The 21468-nt window shown below is 42.5% G+C and overlaps 1 protein-coding gene across 1 annotated transcript in view; it reads right to left on the bottom strand.

Moving 5' to 3' along the window:
• LOC124037180 (brorin-like) overlaps positions 1-18136 on the bottom strand; it is a 48652-nt gene extending 30516 nt beyond the window's left edge. Inside the window, exon 1 of the mRNA XM_046351849.1 lies at positions 17767-18136. The gene's annotated coding sequence lies outside the window, so the exon portion shown is untranslated. The remainder of the gene's footprint in view (positions 1-17766) is intronic.
• Between the last annotated feature and the right edge of the window lie 3332 nt (positions 18137-21468).

Raw genomic sequence — 21468 nt, 5'->3', positions numbered from 1 at the left:
AGTGTTCCATTATATGTTCTAAATCTATGGCTCTGGTTTTGTACATGTGCAGTGGTCTCACACACCAGGCCTGGGGCCACCAAACTGCAGCTTACGGATCTGATGTGGCATGCAGGCCAGGATTTTAAGACCACTAATGTCAAGGGAATCAATATTTGTTTCACTATTTATATTGGTCAAATAATGCCCCCCTCCTTTTTTTGTTACAATGAAATCTATTGAATTCAGTAATCAAACAATGGTTGTTTTATGACAAACATGCTGTCATAAACAAACAAACTATCATGACTATATATGACATTGGCTATGATATTATCATGGCACCAACATCCTAGTTAAGTCGTAGCCTTGCAACAAGGCTTGGCTTCTGCGAGCCAGAATGGCTCATGCTGCAGGAGCAGGAGCCTATCTCCAGTTTCTGTAGCGTGAGACAGGGTTTAACCTATGGGTCCACATCTGGTCCCATTTTTACAGTCTTTGGTATGTATAGATAATTAATCTCACTGTGCGTGCGTGCATGCGTGTGTGTGTGTGTAAATAAAGTTTCCCTGTGTGTACCTTTTGTGAGGCCTTATTCCCCTCTGACCGGGGGCAGAGTCACAGACCAGGGAAAGCAGAGAGTCGCTCTCTGATAGTATGACTAGGCCGGGGATCGAACTCCCAACCTTCCAATCTCAGGGTGGACACTAACCGCAATGCCACTAAGTTGGTCTTAGGTAAGCAGGACATACAACAATGAATGCATTAGGTTGATGAGTTTCCTTTTTCGTTTCATTACTAATCAAATGATTTGATTACCCAACTAACTTGACATGTTAATGGTTTGAGTTTGAATGCCTTACTGTGTTTTTTTTCGACTTTCAATCAAGTTCTTAAGAGTAGTATGTTGAGTACATTTTTTTTCTTCTCTCTACTAAAACACTTGCAGTGGGATCAATATTTGTATTTTTGTGTAAAAAGGTGAGATTTTAGCTGTATTGACTTTGACCTGACAATTAGCTGTAGATGAGTGTCTGGACTCATTTAAGAATAAACCATTCAGTATTTATTAATATGTCAACTCCGCTGGCAATGAATTAGTTTTCAATAGAGTAGAGTACAACTGCTGTTTCCGAATTAGGATTCTCAAGAAAGAACAGAAGGTAAATAAATACTTTAAGCTTTCCCTGTGCAAGTCAGCCTTGTTAAAAAATGCAGTAGGTTAATATAAAGGGAATGAAAAACGTATGTTATCAGTAAGAATAAAAACATTGTATTTCTTAGGGAATACTACATTTTAATAAATGGATGCGCCTGACACGTAAAATCATGTCCTGGCACCTCAGGGAAGTGTATATTGAGATCAATCAATCAAAGGTATTTATAAAGCCCTTCTTACATCAGCTGATGTCACAAAGTGCTGTACAGAAACCCAGCCTTAAACCCCAAACAGCAAGCAATGCAGGTGTAGAAGCACAGTGGCTAAGAAAAACTCCCTAGGAAGGTCAGAACCTAGGATGAAACCTAGAGAGGAACCAGTCCTCTTCTGGCTGTGCCGGGTGGAGATTATAGCAGAACATGGCCAAGATGTTCAAATGGTCATAGATGACCAGCAGGGTCAAATAATAATATTCACAGTGGTTGTAGAGGGTTTTAACAGGTCAGCACCTCAGGAGTAAATGTCAGTTGGCTTTTCATAGCCGATAAATCAGAGCATCTCTACCTGCTGTCTCTAGAAAGTTGAAAACAGCAGGAGATAAGAGATAGAGGTAGAGATAAGGGCTGTGGTCAAGCTCAATTCTAGGCAACTCTAAACATAGGTTGAAAGTCTCTTCGTGTGTAGTCTCGAACACCACAGCCTCAGACTTCCAGCCTGGGGATGCAGTTACGTCACAATGCAGTGCCCTCAGCAAGTATTCAGACCCCTTGACTTTTTCCACATTTTGTTACGTTAGAGCCTGATTCTAAAATTGATCAAACTGTTTTCCCCCCCTTAATCTATACCAATAACCCATAGAAAAAAAACTGAAGTGTCACATTTACGTAACTATTCAGACCCTTTACCCTGTACTTTGTTGAAACACCTTTCCAGCGATTACAGCATCTATTCTTCATTGGTATGACGCTACCAGCTTTGCAGACCTGTATTTGGGGAGTTTCTCCCATTCTTCTCTGCAGATCCTCTCAAGCTATTTTCAGGTCTCTCCAGAGGTGTTCGATCTTGTTCAAGTCCGGACTCTGGCTGGGCCGCTCAAGGACATTCAGAGACTTGTCCCGAAGCCACTCCGGCATCGTCGTTGCTGTGTGCTTAGGGTCGTCGTCCTGTTGGAATGTGAAGCTTCGCCCCAGTCTGAGGTTTTCATCAAGGATCTCTGTACTTTGCTCCATTTATCTTTGCCTCGATCCCCACTAGTCTCCCAGTCCCTGTCCCTGAAAAATTACACTGCCGCCACCATGCTTCACCGTAGGGATGGTGCCAGGTTTGCAGAAATGTTTTGGTACCCTTCCCCAGATCTGTGCTGCGACACAACCCTGTCTCACAGACAATTCCTTCATCCTCATTGCCTGGTTTTTGCTCTGACATGCGCTGTCAGCTGTGGGACCTTATATAGACTAGAGGTCGACCGATTAATCAGAATGGCCAATTAATTAGGGTCGATTTCAAGTTTTCATAACAATCGGAAATCAGCATTTTTGGGGGCCGATTTCCGATTAAAAAAAAAAATATATATATATATATATATATATTTTTTAATACCTTTATTTAACTAGGCAAGTCAGTTAAGAACACATTCTTATCTACAATGACGGCCTAGGAACTGTGGGTTAACTGCCTTGTTCAGGGGCAGAACGACAGATTGTCACCTTGTAAGCTCAGGGGTTCAAATCTTGCAAAGGCACAGTTAACTTGTCCAAAGCTCTAACCATTGCACTCCACGAGTAGCCTGCCTGTTACGCGAATGCAGTAGAAGCCAAGGTAAATTGCTAGATAGCATTAAACTTATCTTATAAAAAACAATCAATCATAATCACTAGTTATAACTACTAATCCAGTTTAGCAGGCAATATTAACCAGGTGAAATTGTAATTTCTCTTGCGTTCATTGCACGCAGAGTCAGAGTATATGCAACAGTTTGGGCTGACTGGCTCATTGCGAACTAATTTGCCAGAATTTTATGTAATCATGGCATACATTGCTTCCCACACATCTGGAGAAGATGGCATCAAGCGTCTCAGTCACCTGAGATTTCTTTATCTCCTCATGCAAAGTCGCCAAGCAGTATGCAGACGTCGGGGCGGTCCCTGACGATGACGTTAATGAAGTCCACCAGGAGGTGAAAGATTAGGCTGTCAGAGGGGTTTAGGGACCACAGGCCATCAGCTGCTTTGATACATCAGGAATGTCCATTTCCTGTTTGATGGGATTTGAGTTGAACAGATTGAAGGTTGTGCAATGTAACAAGAATGTAACAAGAATATTTAGACTTAGGGATGCCACCAGTTAGAAAAAATACCGAACGGTTCCGTATTTCACTGAAATAATCAACGTTTTGTTTTCGAAATGATAGTTTCCGGATTCAATCATATTTATGACCAAAGGCTCGTATTTCTGTGTTATTATGTTATAATTAAGTCGGATTTGATAGAGCAGTCTGACTGAGCAGCAGCAGGCCCGTAATCATTCATTCAAACAGCACTTTCGTGCATTTTGCCAGCAGCTCTTAGCAAGCACAGCGCTGTTTATGACTTCAAGCCTATCAACCTAATGGCTGGTGTAACCAATGTGAAATGGCTAGCTAGTTAGCTGGGTGTGCGCTAATACTGTTTCAAACGTCACTCGCTTTTAAATTTGGAGTAGTTATTCCCCTTGCCCTGCAAGGGCCGCGGCTTTTGTTGAGCGATGGGTAATGATGCTTCGAGTGTGGCTGTTGTCAATGTATTCCTGGTTCGAGCCCAGGTAGGGGCGAGGAGGGGGATGGAAGCTATACTGTTACACTGGCAATACTATAGTGCCTATAAGAACATCCAATAGTCAAAGGTATATGAAATACAAATGGTATAGAGAGAAATAGTCCTATAAATACTATATTAACTACAACCTAAAACCTCTTACCTTGGAATATTGAAGTCTCATGTTAAAAGGAACCACCAACTTTCATATGTTCTCATGTTCTGAGCAAGGAACTTAAACGTTAGCTTTTTTACATGGTACATATTTTACATGGCACATATTACTTTCTTCTCCAACACTTTGTTTTTACATTATTTAAACCAAATTGAACATGTTTCATTATTTATTTGAGGCTAAATTGATTTTATTGATGTTTTATATTAAGTTAAAATAAGTGTTAATTAATGCAGTATTGTTGTAATTGTCATTATTACAAATCAATAAAAACCGACCGATTAATCGGTATCGGCCCTTTTTTTTGGGGTCCTCCAACAATCGTTATCGGTATCGGCGTTGAAAAATCATAATCGGTCAACCTCTAATATAGACAGATGTGTGCCTTTCCAAATAAAGTCCAATAAATTGAATTTACCACAGGTGGACTCCAATCAAGTTGTAGAAACATCTCAAGGATGATCAATGGAAACAATTTCGAGTCTCATAGCAAAGGGGCTGAAAATGTATATAAATAAGCTATTTCTGTTTTTTATTTGTAATAAATGTGCAAAATTGTCGAAAAGCCTGTTTTCGCTTTGTCATTATGAAGAAAGAGTCAAGGTGTCTGAATACTTTGTGAATGCACTGTATGCATTTCAAAATAATGACCATTTTGCAATGCCCGAAAATCAGTCCAATCTATTCACAGAACAGAAAAGACCCGACTTGAAAATGAATGGACTCTACCCAGCTGTTACGCCAGTGGTGTTTGGTAGTTGTGAGGTGATTCTGTTCTGTTATATTGTTGTGTATGAGCCAAGAGGCAAAATCCAAGGAGCAAGGCTAAGACTGGCCCGAACGAGGTAGCAGCACGAGGTAGTGATAGTGCCATACAGATAGTGCCGCAGCAGACGGAGCCAATAATTCATTCGTAAAAGTACTTAATTTGGCTCCGTTCTCCATAACCTCACAACCTTTAACAGCTGCTAGTGCCTGGCTGTCACAGTCCCACACTGCTACTGCTGCTAGCTGTCCTCTTCCCCTCCTACTTGCCTCTGGATGGCCCTCAGGCTGACCATCATCTCCTTGGTTCTAGTGGCCCTAGTCAGTTGCATGTTCATCTTTGCTTTGCTCATATTCTTTTTTTCTTATTGCCTTTATCTGTTAGTGCATGTTAGTGCACTGTTAGTGCATGTGAAAGGAAATTGCATATGTGGAAAAAAAATCCCAATGGTTATCAAACAGTGGTTATTAGCTATTTCTGTATAGCACAGAACAAGCGTGGTGGTTTTTATCAGCACCGAATGAATGGTTCCTCTCTGGCGGACAGAAGACTATCAATGTTTCCGCTGACTTTTAAAGGTGTATGGCCGTTATTGCTCTACTGCGGTCAGAATTAATAAACATGTTTTGTCTTCATTGTTAAAGAGGGAAGGCTAAGTAATTCCTGTTGACATAGTTTTCATTCATTCTGTTTAAGGTCAAGGCTGTCTTTACATCTCAAATTATTATTATTTTAAAAATATATATATATTTCACCTTTATTTAACCAGGTAGGCTAGTTGAGATCATGTTCTCATTTACAACTGCGACCTGGCCAAGATGAAGCAAAGCGACACAAGCAACAACACAGTTACACATGGAATAAACAGACATAACACAGTCAATAACACAATAGGAAAAAAAGTATATATACAGTGTGTGCACATGAGGTAGGACAAGGGAGGTAAGGCAATAAATAGGCCATAGTGGCTAAATAATTACAATATAGCAATCAAACAATGGAGTGATAGATGTGCAAAAGATGAAGGTGCAAGTAGAGATACTGGGGTGCAAAGGATTCTAAAAACGATACAGTGCGTATCTGACTGAACAGAGCAATATTTCAGCCACATTTAATTGAGCTAAGGTATTGAAGAGTGTGAGACTGCCAGGTTCAATAGCACTCATTGAGACATTGAAATTGTGACATATGTTATATTATAGTCTTATTCTGTAAGACTGTATTAGGGAGTTGGTGGCATCTAAACTCTATGAGGGAGTCCCTCTTCTGTTCTACTCAAATCCCATCAAACAGGAAATGGTGTATCAGAGCAGCTGATGTATCAGAGCAGCTGATGGCCTGTGGTCCCTAAACCCCTCTGACAGCCTAACCTTTCACCTCCTGGTGGACTTCATTAACGTCATCGTCAGGGACCGCCCCGGGGTCTGCATACTGCTTGGTGACTTTGCATGAGCAGATAAAGAAATCTCAGGTGACTGAGACGCTTGATGCCATCTTCTCCAGATGTATGGGAAGCAATTGTAGAGGACACACAAGGAGTTGGATGTCGGTTGGCATTTGTTCCCTCCCAGAGATATGTCCTCCATCGCTTAATTTACCCACTACCCGCTTTCACCCTGCCGGACCTCAGCAAGCATGATGCTGAGCACGTGACACTAGTGCCTGACCCCTGCACCCTGCTCATTGAGGGCGTGACCTTTGGCCTGACCTCTACGAACATCATTTTTGACATGGGAGCAGAGGAGATTAGATGTGCTGCCGGTTCGGAAAGATTCTCACGCATCTTGAAATACATGCTGACCCAGAGAAGCTTACTACCCCTTGTACCTGCTGGTGAAATGAGAAATTCCAGAGGGCCAGATACCCCTCAGTCCTGATGTGCTCTACTTCATCAAGGATGTGATTGGCTGTGTGTGTATGTCAATCCTGGACCATGGGCCAGGTGGGAGGGACTTATGGCAAGCTGCTCATCAAGAGGAGCTCCACATCGATAGATGGGAAGAGTCAGTCCCCGTGTGGCCAGCTAAGTGGTCAAGATCTAACCTGATTGAAGACTGACTAAAGATTGATCTCTCTCCCTACTTCTCATCATATTACACAATGATCTATTCTACAAGGGCTTGTCTGTTTATTTTTTGTACAGCAGTACTTTGATATAATGTAATTGGCTGCTTACCGTAATTTCATTGGGTCATTTTCTCTGTCCTATATTAACCCATTCGTAGACGCAAACTGCTTCTGCGCCTATGGACGATATTATCTTCTGGTCAGGAGTTTTGTTAAGATCCCCGACACTCGTTCTGATCGTTAAAACGTATCGTTTGCAGTACGGTTTTGGAAACATATGGAACTTATCTTTCATATCAGCGAGAAATAATTTTCCAAAAACAAAAGGCTAAAATACTACACACCTTTATAGGGTGAGTGTTCCCACACGGCCATATCGCCATGTTATATTGCTTGTTTACAGAAGACAGACTGAAGACATAGGCCACCTGTACTAATTAGCTATCTAGTGTGCTAGGAACACCTGTGTGTAAGCGTAACTGGGGAGGCAGTGTAGTTCGTCAACTGGAGGCACACACAGCAAAGTAGCACCTTCCTTCCTTCCCACCGGTCAAAAACTGGTTGCATCAATGTTGTTTCAACGTCATTTCAAAAACAAAAAACGCAACGGATTGGGATTTGCAAAAAGTCATCAACGTAATGGAATTTCGTCTTTTTTCTCCACCAAACTTTTAACCTAAATCCAATGACATGGTGACCTTCTTTGTGTGTTAATTTCACGTTGAATTCACATTAGTTGACATCTCAAACAAATGTAAATCTAAACTAGACGTTGGAATGACGTCTGTGCCCAGTGGGTTAGTTGTGAGCCTAGGGTTGTTCCATGGCTGATTGTTCTAATGCTCTTGTTGGTCCAACACACATCTATGAAGGGGCAATCTCTTATTCTTGAGTGGAGTTCTCACTTCATGCCAAAATCTTCTGGGGGCAATGAGCAAATAATTACCATAATTGTTTATTAATGATTATCATCTCTACACTATGTTGTTCAGCCTCCTGTGTCAGGGAGTGTCTACCCAAAAATGTACTCTTACGCAAATAGGAATGAGTGTGGAGTGTGCTCTTACCTCCGAGGTAGGATATTATCAGCAGTGTATTATAACACTCATGTTGTACAACTGATGTACAAAGAATTTTTCAGAATGGTTGTGATACCGCTGATATTTTTTGTGAGTCAAACAGAGAGCTTGACTGCACGAATAATGTTTACACAACGACTGTGGGCTGACTCCAAAATGCTTGTGTATTTCTTTTGTGCAGAAAAACTCTCTGTTGTATCACTACCATTTGTATCAGTTGTACAACGTGAGTGTGTACAGAGGCATTGCCTCCTGAATCAGGTAGCATCTGTGTGTTGGAGGTCACCTATCACATCGGCAATGAAGCCCCACAAATCTCCAGAGTAGTTCAACTCCATCATGTTGAGGTCCCATAGGGCGGAGCACAATTGGCCGGGTTAAGGTTTGGCCGGGGTAGGCCGTCATTGTAAATAAAAAACGTGTTCTTAACTGACTTGTCTAGTCAAATCAAATATTTTAAAAGATACATCAATAAATGGAGTCTACAATCAAAATTCCCCAATTAAAGCTAAGCTGCAATTAAAGGGAAAGGCAGTGCTCTCCTTAGGCTTATAATAAGCACTATTACAACTATAACATAGACACACAATTTTCTAAACGGATTGTGTGAGAGATGCTTACTAAGCACACTGAGGGCTCATATTTCTGTTCTGCCTTCAGAAAGTATTCCCCTTGACTTATTCCACATTTTGTTGTGTTACTGCCTGAATTCCAAAGTGGATTAGATAGATATTTTTTTCTCACCCATCTACACACAATACCTCACAATTACAAAGTGAAAACATGTTTTTAGACTTTTTAGCAAATGTATTGAAAATGAAATACATATTAGAATCAGCTTTGACAGCGATTACAGCTTTGGGTGAATTCTGGGTAAGTCTCGGTAAGAGCTTTGCACACCTGGATTGTACCATATTTGCACATCATACTTTTAAAAAATGTCAAGCTCTGTAAAGTTGGTTGTTGATCATTGCTAAACAACCGTTTTCAAGTCTTCCCATAGATTTTCAAACAGATTAAGTCAAAACTGTAACCCGGCCACTCAGGAACATTCAATGTCATCTTGGTAACCAACTCCAGTGTATATTTGGCCTTGTGCTTTAGGCTATTGTCCTGCTGAAAGGTGAATTTAAACTCCCAGTGTCTGTTGGAAAGCAGACTGACACAGGCTTTTATTTAGGATTTTGCCTGTGATTAGCCCTATTCTGTTTTTTTATCCCCCAAAAAACTCCCTCGTTCTTTGCCAATGACAAACATATTCATGACATGATTACAGCCACCACCATGCTTGAAAATATGAAGAGTGGTACTCAGTAATGTGTTGTGGTGGATTTGCTCCAAACATAAGGCTTTGTATTCAGGACATACAGTGCATTCGGAAAGTATTCAGACGGCTTTACCTTTTCCAAATTTTGTTACATTACAGCCTTATTTTAATATTGATGATATAATTTTTTCCTCTCATCGATATACACACATTACTCCATAATGACAAAGAAAATCATGTTTTTTAGAATTTTTTTCTAATTTATTTACATTTACATTTAAGTCATTTAGCAGACGCTCTTATCCAGAGCGACTTACAAATTGGTGCATTCACCTTATGACATCCAGTGGAACAACCACTTTACAATAGTGCATCTAAATATTTTAAGGGGGGAGGGGGTGAGAAGGATTACTTTATCCTATCCTAGGTATTCCTTAAAGAGGTGGGGTTTCAGGTGTCTCCGGAAGGTGGTGATTGACTCCGCTGTCCTGGCGTCGTGAGGGAGTTTGTTCCACCATTGGGGAGCCAGAGCAGCGAACAGTTTTGACTGAGCTGAGCGGGAACTGTACTTCCTCAGTGGTAGGGAGGCGAGCAGGCCAGAGGTGGATGAACGCAGTGCCCTTATTTGGGTGTAGGGCCTGATCAGAGCCTGGAGGTACTGAGGTGCCGTTCCCCTCACAGCTCCGTAGGCAAGCACCATGGTCTTGTAGCGGATGCGAGCTTCAACTGGAAGCCAGTGGAGAGAGCGGAGGAGCGGGGTGACGTGAGAGAACTTGGGAAGGTTGAACACTAGACGGGCTGCGGCGTTCTGGATGAGTTGTAGGGGTTTAATGGCACAGGCAGGGAGCCCAGCCAACAGCGAGTTGCAGTAATCCAGACGGGAGATGACAAGTGCCTGGATTAGGACCTGCGCCGCTTCCTGTGTGAGGCAGGGTCGTACTCTGCGGATGTTGTAGAGCATGAACCTACAGGAACGGGCCACCGCCTTGATGTTAGTTGAGAACGACAGTTTGTTGTCCAGGATCACGCCAAGGTTCTTAGCGCTCTGGGAGGAGGACACAATGGAGTTGTCAACCGTGATGGCGAGATCATGGAACGGGCAGTCCTTCCCCGGGAGGAAGAGCAGCTCCGTCTTGCCGAAGTTCAGCTTGAGGTGGTGATCCGTCATCCACACTGATATGTCTGCCAGACATGCAGAGATGCGATTCGCCACCTGGTCATCAGAAGGGGGAAAGGAGAAGATTAATTGTGTGTCGTCTGCATAGCAATGATAGGAGAGACCATGTGAGGTTATGACAGAGCCAAGTGACTTGGTGTATAGCGAGAATAGGAGAGGGCCTAGAACAGAGCCCTGGGGGACACCAGTGGTGAGAGCGCGTGGTGAGGAGATGCCCAACTCGGAGAGGGTGGAGAGGAGGATCTGATGGTTCACAGTATCGAAGGCAGCCGATAGGTCTAGAAGGATGAGAGCAGAGGAGAGAGAGTTAGCTTTAGCGGTGCGGAGCGCCTCCGTGATACAGAGAAGAGCAGTCTCAGTTGAATGACTAGTCTTGAAACCTGACTGATTTGGATCAAGAAGGTCATTCTGAGAGAGATAGCGGGAGAGCTGACCAAGGACGGCACGTTCAAGAGTTTTGGAGAGAAAAGAAAGAAGGGATACTGGTCTGTAGTTGTTGACATCGGAGGGATCGAGTGTAGGTTTTTTCAGAAGGGGTGCAACTCTCGCTCTCTTGAAGACGGAAGGGACGTAGCCAGCGGTCAGGAATAAGTTGATGAGCGAGGTGAGGTAAGGGAGAAGGTCTCCGGAAATGGTCTGGAGAAGAGAGGAGGGGATAGGGTCGAGCGGGCAGGTTGTTGGGCGGCCGGCCGTCACAAGACGCGAGATTTCATCTGGAGAGAGAGGGGAGAAAGAGGTCAGAGCACAGGGTAGGGCAGTGTGAGCAGAACCAGCGGTGTTGTTTGACTTAGCAAACGAGGATCGGATGTCGTCGATCTTCTTTTCAAAATGGTTGACGAAGTCATCTGCAGAGAGGGAGGAGGGGGGGGAGGGGGAGGAGGATTCAGGAGGGAGGAGAAGGTGGCAAAGAGCTTCCTAGGGTTAGAGGCAGATGCTTGGAATTTAGAGTGGTAGAAAGTGGCTTTAGCAGCAGAGACAGAGGAGGAAAATGTAGAGAGGAGGGAGTGAAAGGATGCCAGGTCCGCAGGGAGGCGAGTTTTCCTCCATTTCCGCTCGGCCTTCCGGAGCCCTGTTCTGTGAGCTCGCATTGAGTCGTCAAGCCACGGAGCGGGAGGGGAGGACCGAGCCGGCATGGAATATAGGGGACATAGAGAGTCAAAGGATGCAGAAAGGGAGGAGAGGAGGGTTGAGGAGGCAGAATCAGGAGATAGGTTGGAGAAGGTTTGAGCAGAGGGAAGAGATGATAGGATGGAAGAGGAGAGAGTAGCGGGGGAGAGAGCGAAGGTTGGGACGGCGCGATACCATCCGAGTAGGGGCAGTGTGGGAAGTGTTGGATGAGAGCGAGAGGGAAAAGGATACAAGGTAGTGGTCGGAGACTTGGAGGGGAGTTGCAATGAGGTTAGTGGAAGAACAGCATCTAGTAAAGATGAGGTCGAGCGTATTGCCTGCCTTGTGAGTAGGGGGGGAAGGTGAGAGGGTGAGGTCAAAAGAGGAGAGGAGTGGAAAGAAGGAGGCAGAGAGGAATGAGTCAAAGGTAGACGTGGGGAGGTTAAAGTCGCCCAGAACTGTGAGAGGTGAGCCATCCTCAGGAAAGGAGCTTATCAAGGCATCAAGCTCATTGATGAACTCTCCGAGGGGACCTGGAGGGCGATAATATTTTTCTAATTTATCACATTTACATACAGTACCGGTCAAAAGTTTGGACACACCTACTCATTCAAGGGTTTTTCTTTATTTGGACTACTGTATACATTGTAGAATAATAGTGAAGACATCAACACTATGAAATAACACATACGGAATCATGTAGTAACCAAAAAATTGTTAAACAGCTCAACAAATATTTTATATTTCAGATTTTTCAAAGTAGCCACCATTTGCCTTGATGATAGCTTTGCACACTCTTAGCATTCTCTCAACCAGCTTCACCTAGAATTATTTTCCAAACGTCTAAAAGGAGTTCCCACATATGCTGAGCACTTGTTGGCTGCTTTTCCTTCACTCTGCGGTCCAACTCATCCCAAACCATCTCAATTGGGTTGAGGTTGGGTGATTGTAGATTCCAGGTCATCTGTTGCAGCACTCAATCACTTTCCATCTTGGTCAAATAGCCCTTACACAGTCTGGATGTGTGTTAGGTCATTGTCCTGTTGAAAGACAAGTGATAATCCCATTAAGTGCAAATCAGATGGGATGCCGTATTGCTGCAGAATGCTGTTAAGTGTGCCCTGAATTCTAAATGAATCACCGACAGTGTCACAAGCAAAGCACATCCACACCATCACACTTCCTCCTCCATGCTTCACGGTGGGAACCACACATGCAGAGATCATCCGTTCACCTACTCTACGTCTCACAAAGACACAACGGCTAGAACCACAAAACTTCAAATTTGAACTCATCAGACCAAAGGACAGATTTCCACAAGTCTAATGTCCATTGCTCATGTTTATTGGCCCAAGAAAGGTTCTTATTATTATTGGTGTCCTTTAGTAGTGGTTTCTTTGCAGCAATTCGACCATGAAAGCCGGTGTCAGAGGAAGGCCCTAAAAATTGTTAAAAACTCCAGCCAAGCTAGTCATTGACTGTTCTCTCTGCTAACGCACGGCAAGCGGTACCGGAGCGGCAAGTCTAGGTCCAAGAGGCTTCTAAACAGCTTCTATCCCCAAGTCATAAGTCAAATCAATTTTTAGGGCTTTCCTCTGACACTGCCTGGTATAGAGGTCCTGGATGACAGGCAGCTTAGCCCCAGTGATGTACTGGGCTGAACGCACTACCCTCTTTGGTGCCTTGCGGTCGGAGGCAGAGCAATTACCGTTCTCGATGTTGCAGCTGTAGAACCTTTTGAGGATCTGAGGACCCATGCCAAATATTTTTAGTTTCCTGAGGGAGAATAGTTTTTGTTGTGCCCTTTTCACGACTGTCTTTGCACCATTCTAGTTTGTTGGTGATGTGGACACCAAGGAACTTGAAGCTCTCAACCTGCTCCACTACAGCCATGTCGATGATGAGAATGGGTGCGTGCTCTGTCCTCCTTTTCCTGTAGTCCACAATCATCTCCTTAGTCTTGGTTACGTTGAGGGATAGGTTGTTATTCTGGCACCACCCGGCCAGGTCTCTGACCTCCTCCCTATAGGCTGTGTTGTCGTTGTCGGTGATCAGGCCTACCACTGTTGTGTCGTCTGCAAACTTAATGATGGTGTTGGAGTCGTGCTTGGCCATACAGTCGTGGCTTGAACAGGGAGTACAGGAGGGGACTGAGCACGCACCCCTGAGGGGCTCCAGTGTTGAGGATCAGAGTGGCAGATGTGTTGCTACCTACCCTCACCACCTGGGGCAGCCCGTCGGGACGTCCAGGATCCAGTTGCAAAGGGAGGTGTTTAGTCCCAGGATCCTTAGCTAACTGAACATCTCATCAAATGGCTCCCCAAACTACATGCATTGCACAATTCACTTTAACTTCTTTGGGAACAGCGGCAGTATTGAGTAGCTTGGATGAATAAGGTGTCCTATGTAAACTGCCTGTTACTCCGGCCCAGAAGCGAGGATATGCATATTCATGGTAGTATTGGATAGGAAATACTCTAAAGTTTCCGTAACTGTTACAATAATGTATGTGAGTATAACAGAACTCGTAGGGCAGGCGAAAACCTGAGAAAAATCGAACCAGGAAGAAATTCTCAAGTTTGTAGTTTTCAAGGGATTGTTTATCCAATATCCTGTGTCTGTGGGGTCAGATTGCACTTCCTAAGGCTTTCAGTAGATGTCAACAGTCTTTAGAAGGCGTTTCAGGCTTCACTTGTGAAAGGGGGGAGAATAAGAGCAGTCACTGTAAGTGGCTCAGCTCAAAGGCATGAGTTGTTTATCTCGCGTTCCCGTGAAGCGCGCCGTTTGTTTTCTTTCCATTGTAATGAAAACGGTATTGTCCGGTTGAAATATTATTGAATATTTATGACAGAAACACTCTAAGGATTGATTAGAAACATAATTTGACACGTTTCTACGAACTTTAATGGCACATGTGACAAATAACATTTGATTTGAAATTTGGTGTGATTCACGCAGTCTCCTCTGAGATGTTGATGTTCAGATGTGTGTGTTACCTGAACTCTGTGAAGCATTTATTTGGGCTGCAATTTCTGAGGCTGGTAACTTTAATGAACTTATCCTCCGCAGCAGAGGTAACTCTGGGTCTTCCTTTTCTGTGGCGGTCCTCATGAGAGCCAGTTTCATCATAGCACTTAATGGTTTTTGCGACTGCACTTTTCCAGATTGCTACCATCTCTTATGACCAAAAATAACTTCTGGACATCAGAATGGGGATTACTCACCACGAACTGGAAGAAGCTTTTTCCTTTAACGAGTCCGATGAGAAAGATATACTGCTCTCCCGTGAATAGGCCCAGATCCCCGTCATTTGCGTGAAGAAAAGACGGAGGAAAAGAGGACGCAGATCGGGCTGCCTTTTGATAATCCGTAGGCGAGTGAGTAAACTTCCCTTGCCATCAATCCTACTTGCTAACATACAATCATTGGAAAATTCAATTGATGACCTACGATTATGATTAACCTACCAACGGGACATTAATAACTGAAATATCTTATGTTTCACTGAGTAATGGCTGAACGACAACACGGATAATATAGAGCTGGAGAGATTTTCAATGCACCGGCAGAACAAAGACGAGGGGTGGGGGTGTGTGTCTTTTTGTCAATAACAGCTGGTGTGCAATGTCTAATATTAAAGAAGTCTTGAGGTATTGCTCGTCTAAGGTAGAGTACCTTATGATAAGCTGTAGACCACACTATCTACCAATAGAGTTCTCATCTATTTTTTACAGACATTTTCAAATATGACTGTAAACGTAACAAAATGTGAAAAAATCAAGGGGTCTGGATACTTTCCGAATGCACAGTAAAGTTCAAAGTTCAGTTTTAATTTAGTGCCTTATTGCAAACAGGATGCATGTTTTGGAATAGTTTTAGTCTGTACAGGCTTCCTTCTTTCCACTCCGTCATTTAGTTTAGTATTGTGGAGTAACTACAATGTTGCTGATCCATTCTCAGTTTTCCCATATCACAGCCATTAACTCTGTAACTGTTTTTAAGTCACCATTGGCCTGATGGTGAAATCCCAATGTCTGCTTTTTTATTTTTACCCATCTAAAAATAGGTGCCCTTCTAAGCGAGGCATTTGTCTTTGTGGGTGAATCTGTTTGAAATTAACTGCTCGAATATAGGGAATTTATAGATAATTGTATGTGTAGGGTACAGAGATTAAGCAGTCATTCAAAAGAAATGTTAAACACTATTATTGCACACAGAGTGAGTCCATGAAACTTATTATGTGACTTGTTAAGCACATTTTTACTCATGAATTTTATGCTTGCCATAACAAAACACTTCAGCTTTTAATTTTCAATTAATTTCTACAATTTCTAAAAACATAATTCAAATTCATCTGGCCAATGGTTATTGTGTGTAGGCCAGCTGAATAAAATCTCGATTTAATCCATTGTAAATGCAGGCTGTAACACGACAAAATGTGGGGTGTGAATATTTCCTGAAGGCACTGTACGCATAGATGACATTGCATGTTCTGCAAAGGAGGCATATGCAGCTCAAGCATTTCCTTTGAGATCGGTTTAATTTTGTGACAATGTAGATCAAGTGAGATGAAATTGAAAGTGTTCCAACAGTAGTGGCAAGTGGGCTGAGAGTTGACAGTGTTGGGACGGCATTGAATACATTTTCCTTCATTTGAAAAGCTTCCATATGTTGATGTGAATAAATGGTGTGAAATTAGAAAAATAGAATTAAAGCAATGAGAGTGGCTGAGACAGAATCCAATACTTTTCTAATGCTTGCCTGCCAGTGTTTCATTGAATTGCACGCATTGACTGTTATATTTATTACTGACCCAAATCCCAACTCCCAAAAAATGAAGCCTAAACATGCAATAACAATCCTTACTCAAAAATAATTAAATTATCCCAAAAATGTAATTTATCAATGTAATTGTGTATGCCCAAATACTTTAAGCCTGTTGAAGGTTGTAACTAGAAATAACAACATTGGATCCTCAATATTGATCCTCAAGCTTAATAGCCAGTTAATAAGGCTGATATGCAAAATGCCCCCGGTTCATGTCTGCTGGGGTTAATGTGTTAATAACCATCTGGGCTATCTGAGATGTGTGGGATTATTCAGAAATTGTGTGAGGTTGCAAAATATTTGATCCAGTAATCCAGATCAAATGTATCCCCTCACCACCACCACCCTGGTATCTCTTTGCTTTTGGGTGGAACTTGAAATTAAATTTGAATGTATCTGATGACATCTGATGATACTGCATCTTGTGCAACAGCAAAGAACCTGTTTTATTAATGATCCCATGCTATGTAATTGAAATATTGCATTTCAACCAAATATTGCCTTTGGCTGAAATATTGCCACTCCTATGGGTGAACAGAATCTTAAAGCATGATCATTTTGATATTGATTAATATTATAAAAAATTGGCCCCTGAAGTCCATGCATGTCTGGAATCGTGCAAATGGATAATGTATGGGTCCCCATGAAAAATGGTGTTTGCTGGTCATTCAACACAATGTATGCATACATACCTTTCAGTATGATTTAACTTGATGACAAATGATTCGTGTGATAGGAGAATGCAATGTTCCATATCGCAATTGCTCATTCCAAGGCGTGCATTTGCTGTATAATGCATTGTATGATCAAATAGATGATGCTTAGTCTTGACATCCCCACCTGTTACAGCCCTAGCCTAGTCTACTGCATGCACTTCAGACATTGCAAAACGTCGCAAAACAGGAGGCACGATCAAACAATAAATCCCCCCCCCAAAAAAAATGTGGGGGGCAGCCGATCCACATCGTACTGTAGTCCACTTCAAAATGACAATAAAACCGTTAATTATTCTGAATATAGCGGCATACACAATTTGAGTTCATTCAATTGGTTGGCACAATAGAGCACCACAGTCTTAGCAGGTGGACTGTCTTCGAATGGTGCTCTTATTACTACCTCACTGGATTCCATGCTTTTCAGATGCATAAAAAAAATTGCTTGTGCATTTGCTACCTTTAAATCCTTTGCAGATTGGCTACTATGGACGTCAGGGGCGTAACGTTATGCATCTATATGTATAGATACTATCTCCTATTGCAACAAAGTAAGTTGGTATGAATGTACATTACTTCATATTGGATTAATTGGTTGAGTATTCACCTGTTAAGTTGCGAAACAATTGAAAGAGTGGCAGATACTGTAAATGCATACCTGTAAGCTTCTGCATGTGTCCTTATCCGTTGGGTGACCGTTGGGTTGAGGTAGAAGTCGAAGCTTTTTTTTATTGCAGGCTATAAGCTGCTCACGGTAACAACATATCACTATAGAGACATAACAACTGTCGCATATAGCCTACAACAAAACAAAACTACAAAACACTATTGCAAACACGGGTCTAGTAGTTCCCAATAAGGATGCTTGATTGTCCGTAGATGCGTCTTGCGCAACTTGCGGTCCTCTTTCATATAGGGAGGTCCTCCTTGCTATAGAGAGGTCCTCCTTCCCTTTCAGTCGCTCGTTCGAAACACTGCAAGGCGAGTGGCGCCAAAGCTTTCTTCTTCGTCTACGTTGGCACTTTTTTTGGTATGAGTGACAAAAAAAATATTAGGGTCCTTACGTCACGTATTCATTTTTTCAGTGAAATGGGAGCGCCGATTTGACCACTAGGAGGGGTATAGCTTCTCTATAGAGAATTAATGAGTGAACTCTGAGAAGACGCTCAGATTAACCAATTAAGATTGATTTTAGTATCCTGTTCAATCTTTAATGGTCTCTGTGTAATGTTTTACGACTGTAATTTAATTGAGCTGATATGAGAAATACATGGTGAACTGAGAGTGTGCCCAGATGGATCAATCCTATAGTCTAATAGCACCCCCCCCCCCCACACACACACACACACACATACACACACATACACACACGCACGTAAACTCAGAAAAAAATAAATGTCCCTTTTTCAGGACCCTGTCTTTCAAAGATAATTCGTAAAAATCCAAATAACTTCACAGATCTTCATTGTAAAGTGTTTAAGTACTGTTTCCCATGCTTGTTCAATGAACCATAAACAATTAATGATCATACACCTGTGGAATGGTCATTAAGACACTAACAGTTTACAGACAGTAGTCAATTAAGGTCACCGTTATGAAACCTTAGGACACTAAAGAGGCCTTTCTACTGACTCTGAAAAACACCAAAAGAAAGATGCCCAGGGTCCCTGCTCATCTGCGTGAATGTGCCTTAGGCATGCTGCAAGGAGGCATGATGACTGCAGATGCGGCCAGGGCAATAAATTGTAATGTCTGTACTGTAAGATGCCTAAGACAGCGCTACCGGGAGACAGGATGGACAGCTGATCGTCCTCGCAGTGGCAGACCATGTGTAACAACACCTGCACAGGATCGGTACATCCGAACATCACACCTGCGGGACAGGTACAGAATGGCAACAACAACTGCCTGAGTTACACCAGGAACGCACAATCCCTCCATCAGTGCTCAGACTGTCCGCAATAGGCTGAGAGAGGCTGGACTGAGGGCTTGTAGGCCTGTTCTAAGGCAGGTCCTCACCAGACATCACCCGCAACAACGTTGCCTATGGGCACAAACCCACCGTCGCTGACCAGACAGGGCTGGCAAAAAGTGCTCTTCACTGACAAATCACGTTTTTTTCTCACCAGGGGTGATGGTCGGATTTGCATATATTGCCGAAGGAATGAGCGTTACACCTAGGCCTGTACTCTGGAGCGGGATCGATTTGGAGGTGGAGGGTCTGTCATGGTCTGGGGCAGTGTGTCACGGCATGTCATGGTCTGGGGCGGTGTGTCACAGAGACTGCAGGCAATCTCAACGCTTTACAGGGAAGACATCCTCCTCCCTCATGTGGTACCCTTCCTGCAGGCTCATCCTGACATGACCCTCCAGCATGACAATGCCACCAGCCATACTGCTCCTTCTGTGCGTGATTTCCTGCAAGACAGAAATGTCAGTGTTCTGCCATGGCCAGCGAAGAGCCCGGATCTCAATCCCATTGAGCACGTCTGGGACCTGTTGGATCGGAGGGTGAGGGCTAGGGCCATTCCCCCCAGAAATGTCCGGGAACTTGCAGGTGCCTTGGTGGAAGAGTGTGGTAATTTCTCACAGCAAGAACTGGCAAATCTGGTGAAGTCCATGAGGAGGAGATGCACTGCAGTACTTAATGCAGCTGGTGGCCACACCAGATACTGACTGTTACTTTTGATTTTGACCCCCCTTTGTTCAGGGACATGTTATTCCATTTCTGTTAGTCACATTTCTGTGGAACTTGTTCAGTTATGTTCATACAAATATTTACACATGTTGAGTTTGCTGAAAATAAACGCAGTTGACAGTGAGAGGACGTTTATTTATTTTTTGTTTACATACACATACACACACACACACACAAACATCCCTCATAAACTTCAGGACTCCTTAACCTTTTCCATTAGAAAATAATATAATTTCTAAAGCTTTCCAGTACCATAATTAAGCCCTTTGGTCTATGTCTTACTCCATGGTCATTGTCTGAAAATCTAGGCAACTAACTGAGTGAGTATGGCGATATGCAGCACTGCAGAGTGATTTTGCCCTTACAATGCTTTTCATTCTCGATACTGTGTGTACTGCATTAATATAATTGATTATTTAGAGTAATTCAGTGTCTCTTCCCTTTTCCCTGTGACAGGGTGATAGGGGAAATCATTAATATAGCATTAAGCAAGAATCTGTGAACTCCTAACTGCCCAGGGACACAGCACAGCACACTGTTGGCAGTTGGCTGCTGCATTTACACTTCACCCAAAGGTTGAAATGGCTTCATTCGCTGTCATTACATTTCCATCCCCTATTAACTATTGATTATCACCAACAGCATTTTAGACCAGAATGGAAATAATACACTATTTGGACATGAGAAACATTGTTGAATATTGAGTTGATGTTTTGGGTTAAGCCAAGTTCATCTAAATGTTTTATTATTTAAAACAGTTTTCCCACTTTTTGTAGCTTAAAGGTACAGTGTATCATTTGACAGAAAGCAATATTATTTCATAGGAAACTAGGGTTTTAGACTAGGGTATTGACAGACGGAAGATTTGTGATGTGATTTGTGAACAACCACAAAAAACAAGATTGAACAACTGATTCAATAAATAGCACACAACAGTCATACAAACATATCGATCAACAGAGATTTCACCAGCGAGACTACAGAGTACTCTATCAAGGTTTGCATATCTAAACATGCTCCAGACTTAACTATAACTGCATTAGACTTTGTATGGTATGATCAGGATAACTATTATGACAAACTCTATCCGGGCTATAACACTCTTGTAAACTCCATATCCTGAATGCTGTCATGCAACTCTGTACAATTTCCCCCATAGGAATACTAGATATAAATAGTGTTAGTTCCTAGAAAAAGGTTATTTTGACAGAAATAACATAGACTTTAGTGTACAATAAATTATTGAAAAAGAATCTAGCAAAGTGGAAAGGTATTTGTGGACTCAATTACCATAACATATCTGAATTCTGTCTCACTCTTCATGTGAATGAGAAAGATATACTGTACAGAGAGTATCATAGATATTCCCCTCCCTTGGATTTCATTCACTAAGTGGGACTAAAATAGGTTTAATTATACTTTTTTTGTCAATGATCTCAGTAATGTCAATGTGGAGAAAAAAAATCTACAATTTTTGAAGTATTAATTAATTAATGAAGTATTCCCCCCACCCTGTGATTTCAGTTGTGAGTCTTCTTGGGTTAATCTTTGCCAATGTCAAGCACACCCATTACAATCCATTTTCGATCAAATGTATTTATTAAGCCTGTTTTACATCAGCAGATGTCACAGAGTTCTTATTAAGAAACCCAGCCTAAAACC

The sequence above is a fragment of the Oncorhynchus gorbuscha genome, linkage group LG06 (assembly GCF_021184085.1).
Source record: "Oncorhynchus gorbuscha isolate QuinsamMale2020 ecotype Even-year linkage group LG06, OgorEven_v1.0, whole genome shotgun sequence".
Taxonomy (NCBI): domain Eukaryota; kingdom Metazoa; phylum Chordata; class Actinopteri; order Salmoniformes; family Salmonidae; genus Oncorhynchus; species Oncorhynchus gorbuscha.
This window is presented reverse-complemented; position numbering and strand designations above follow the sequence as displayed.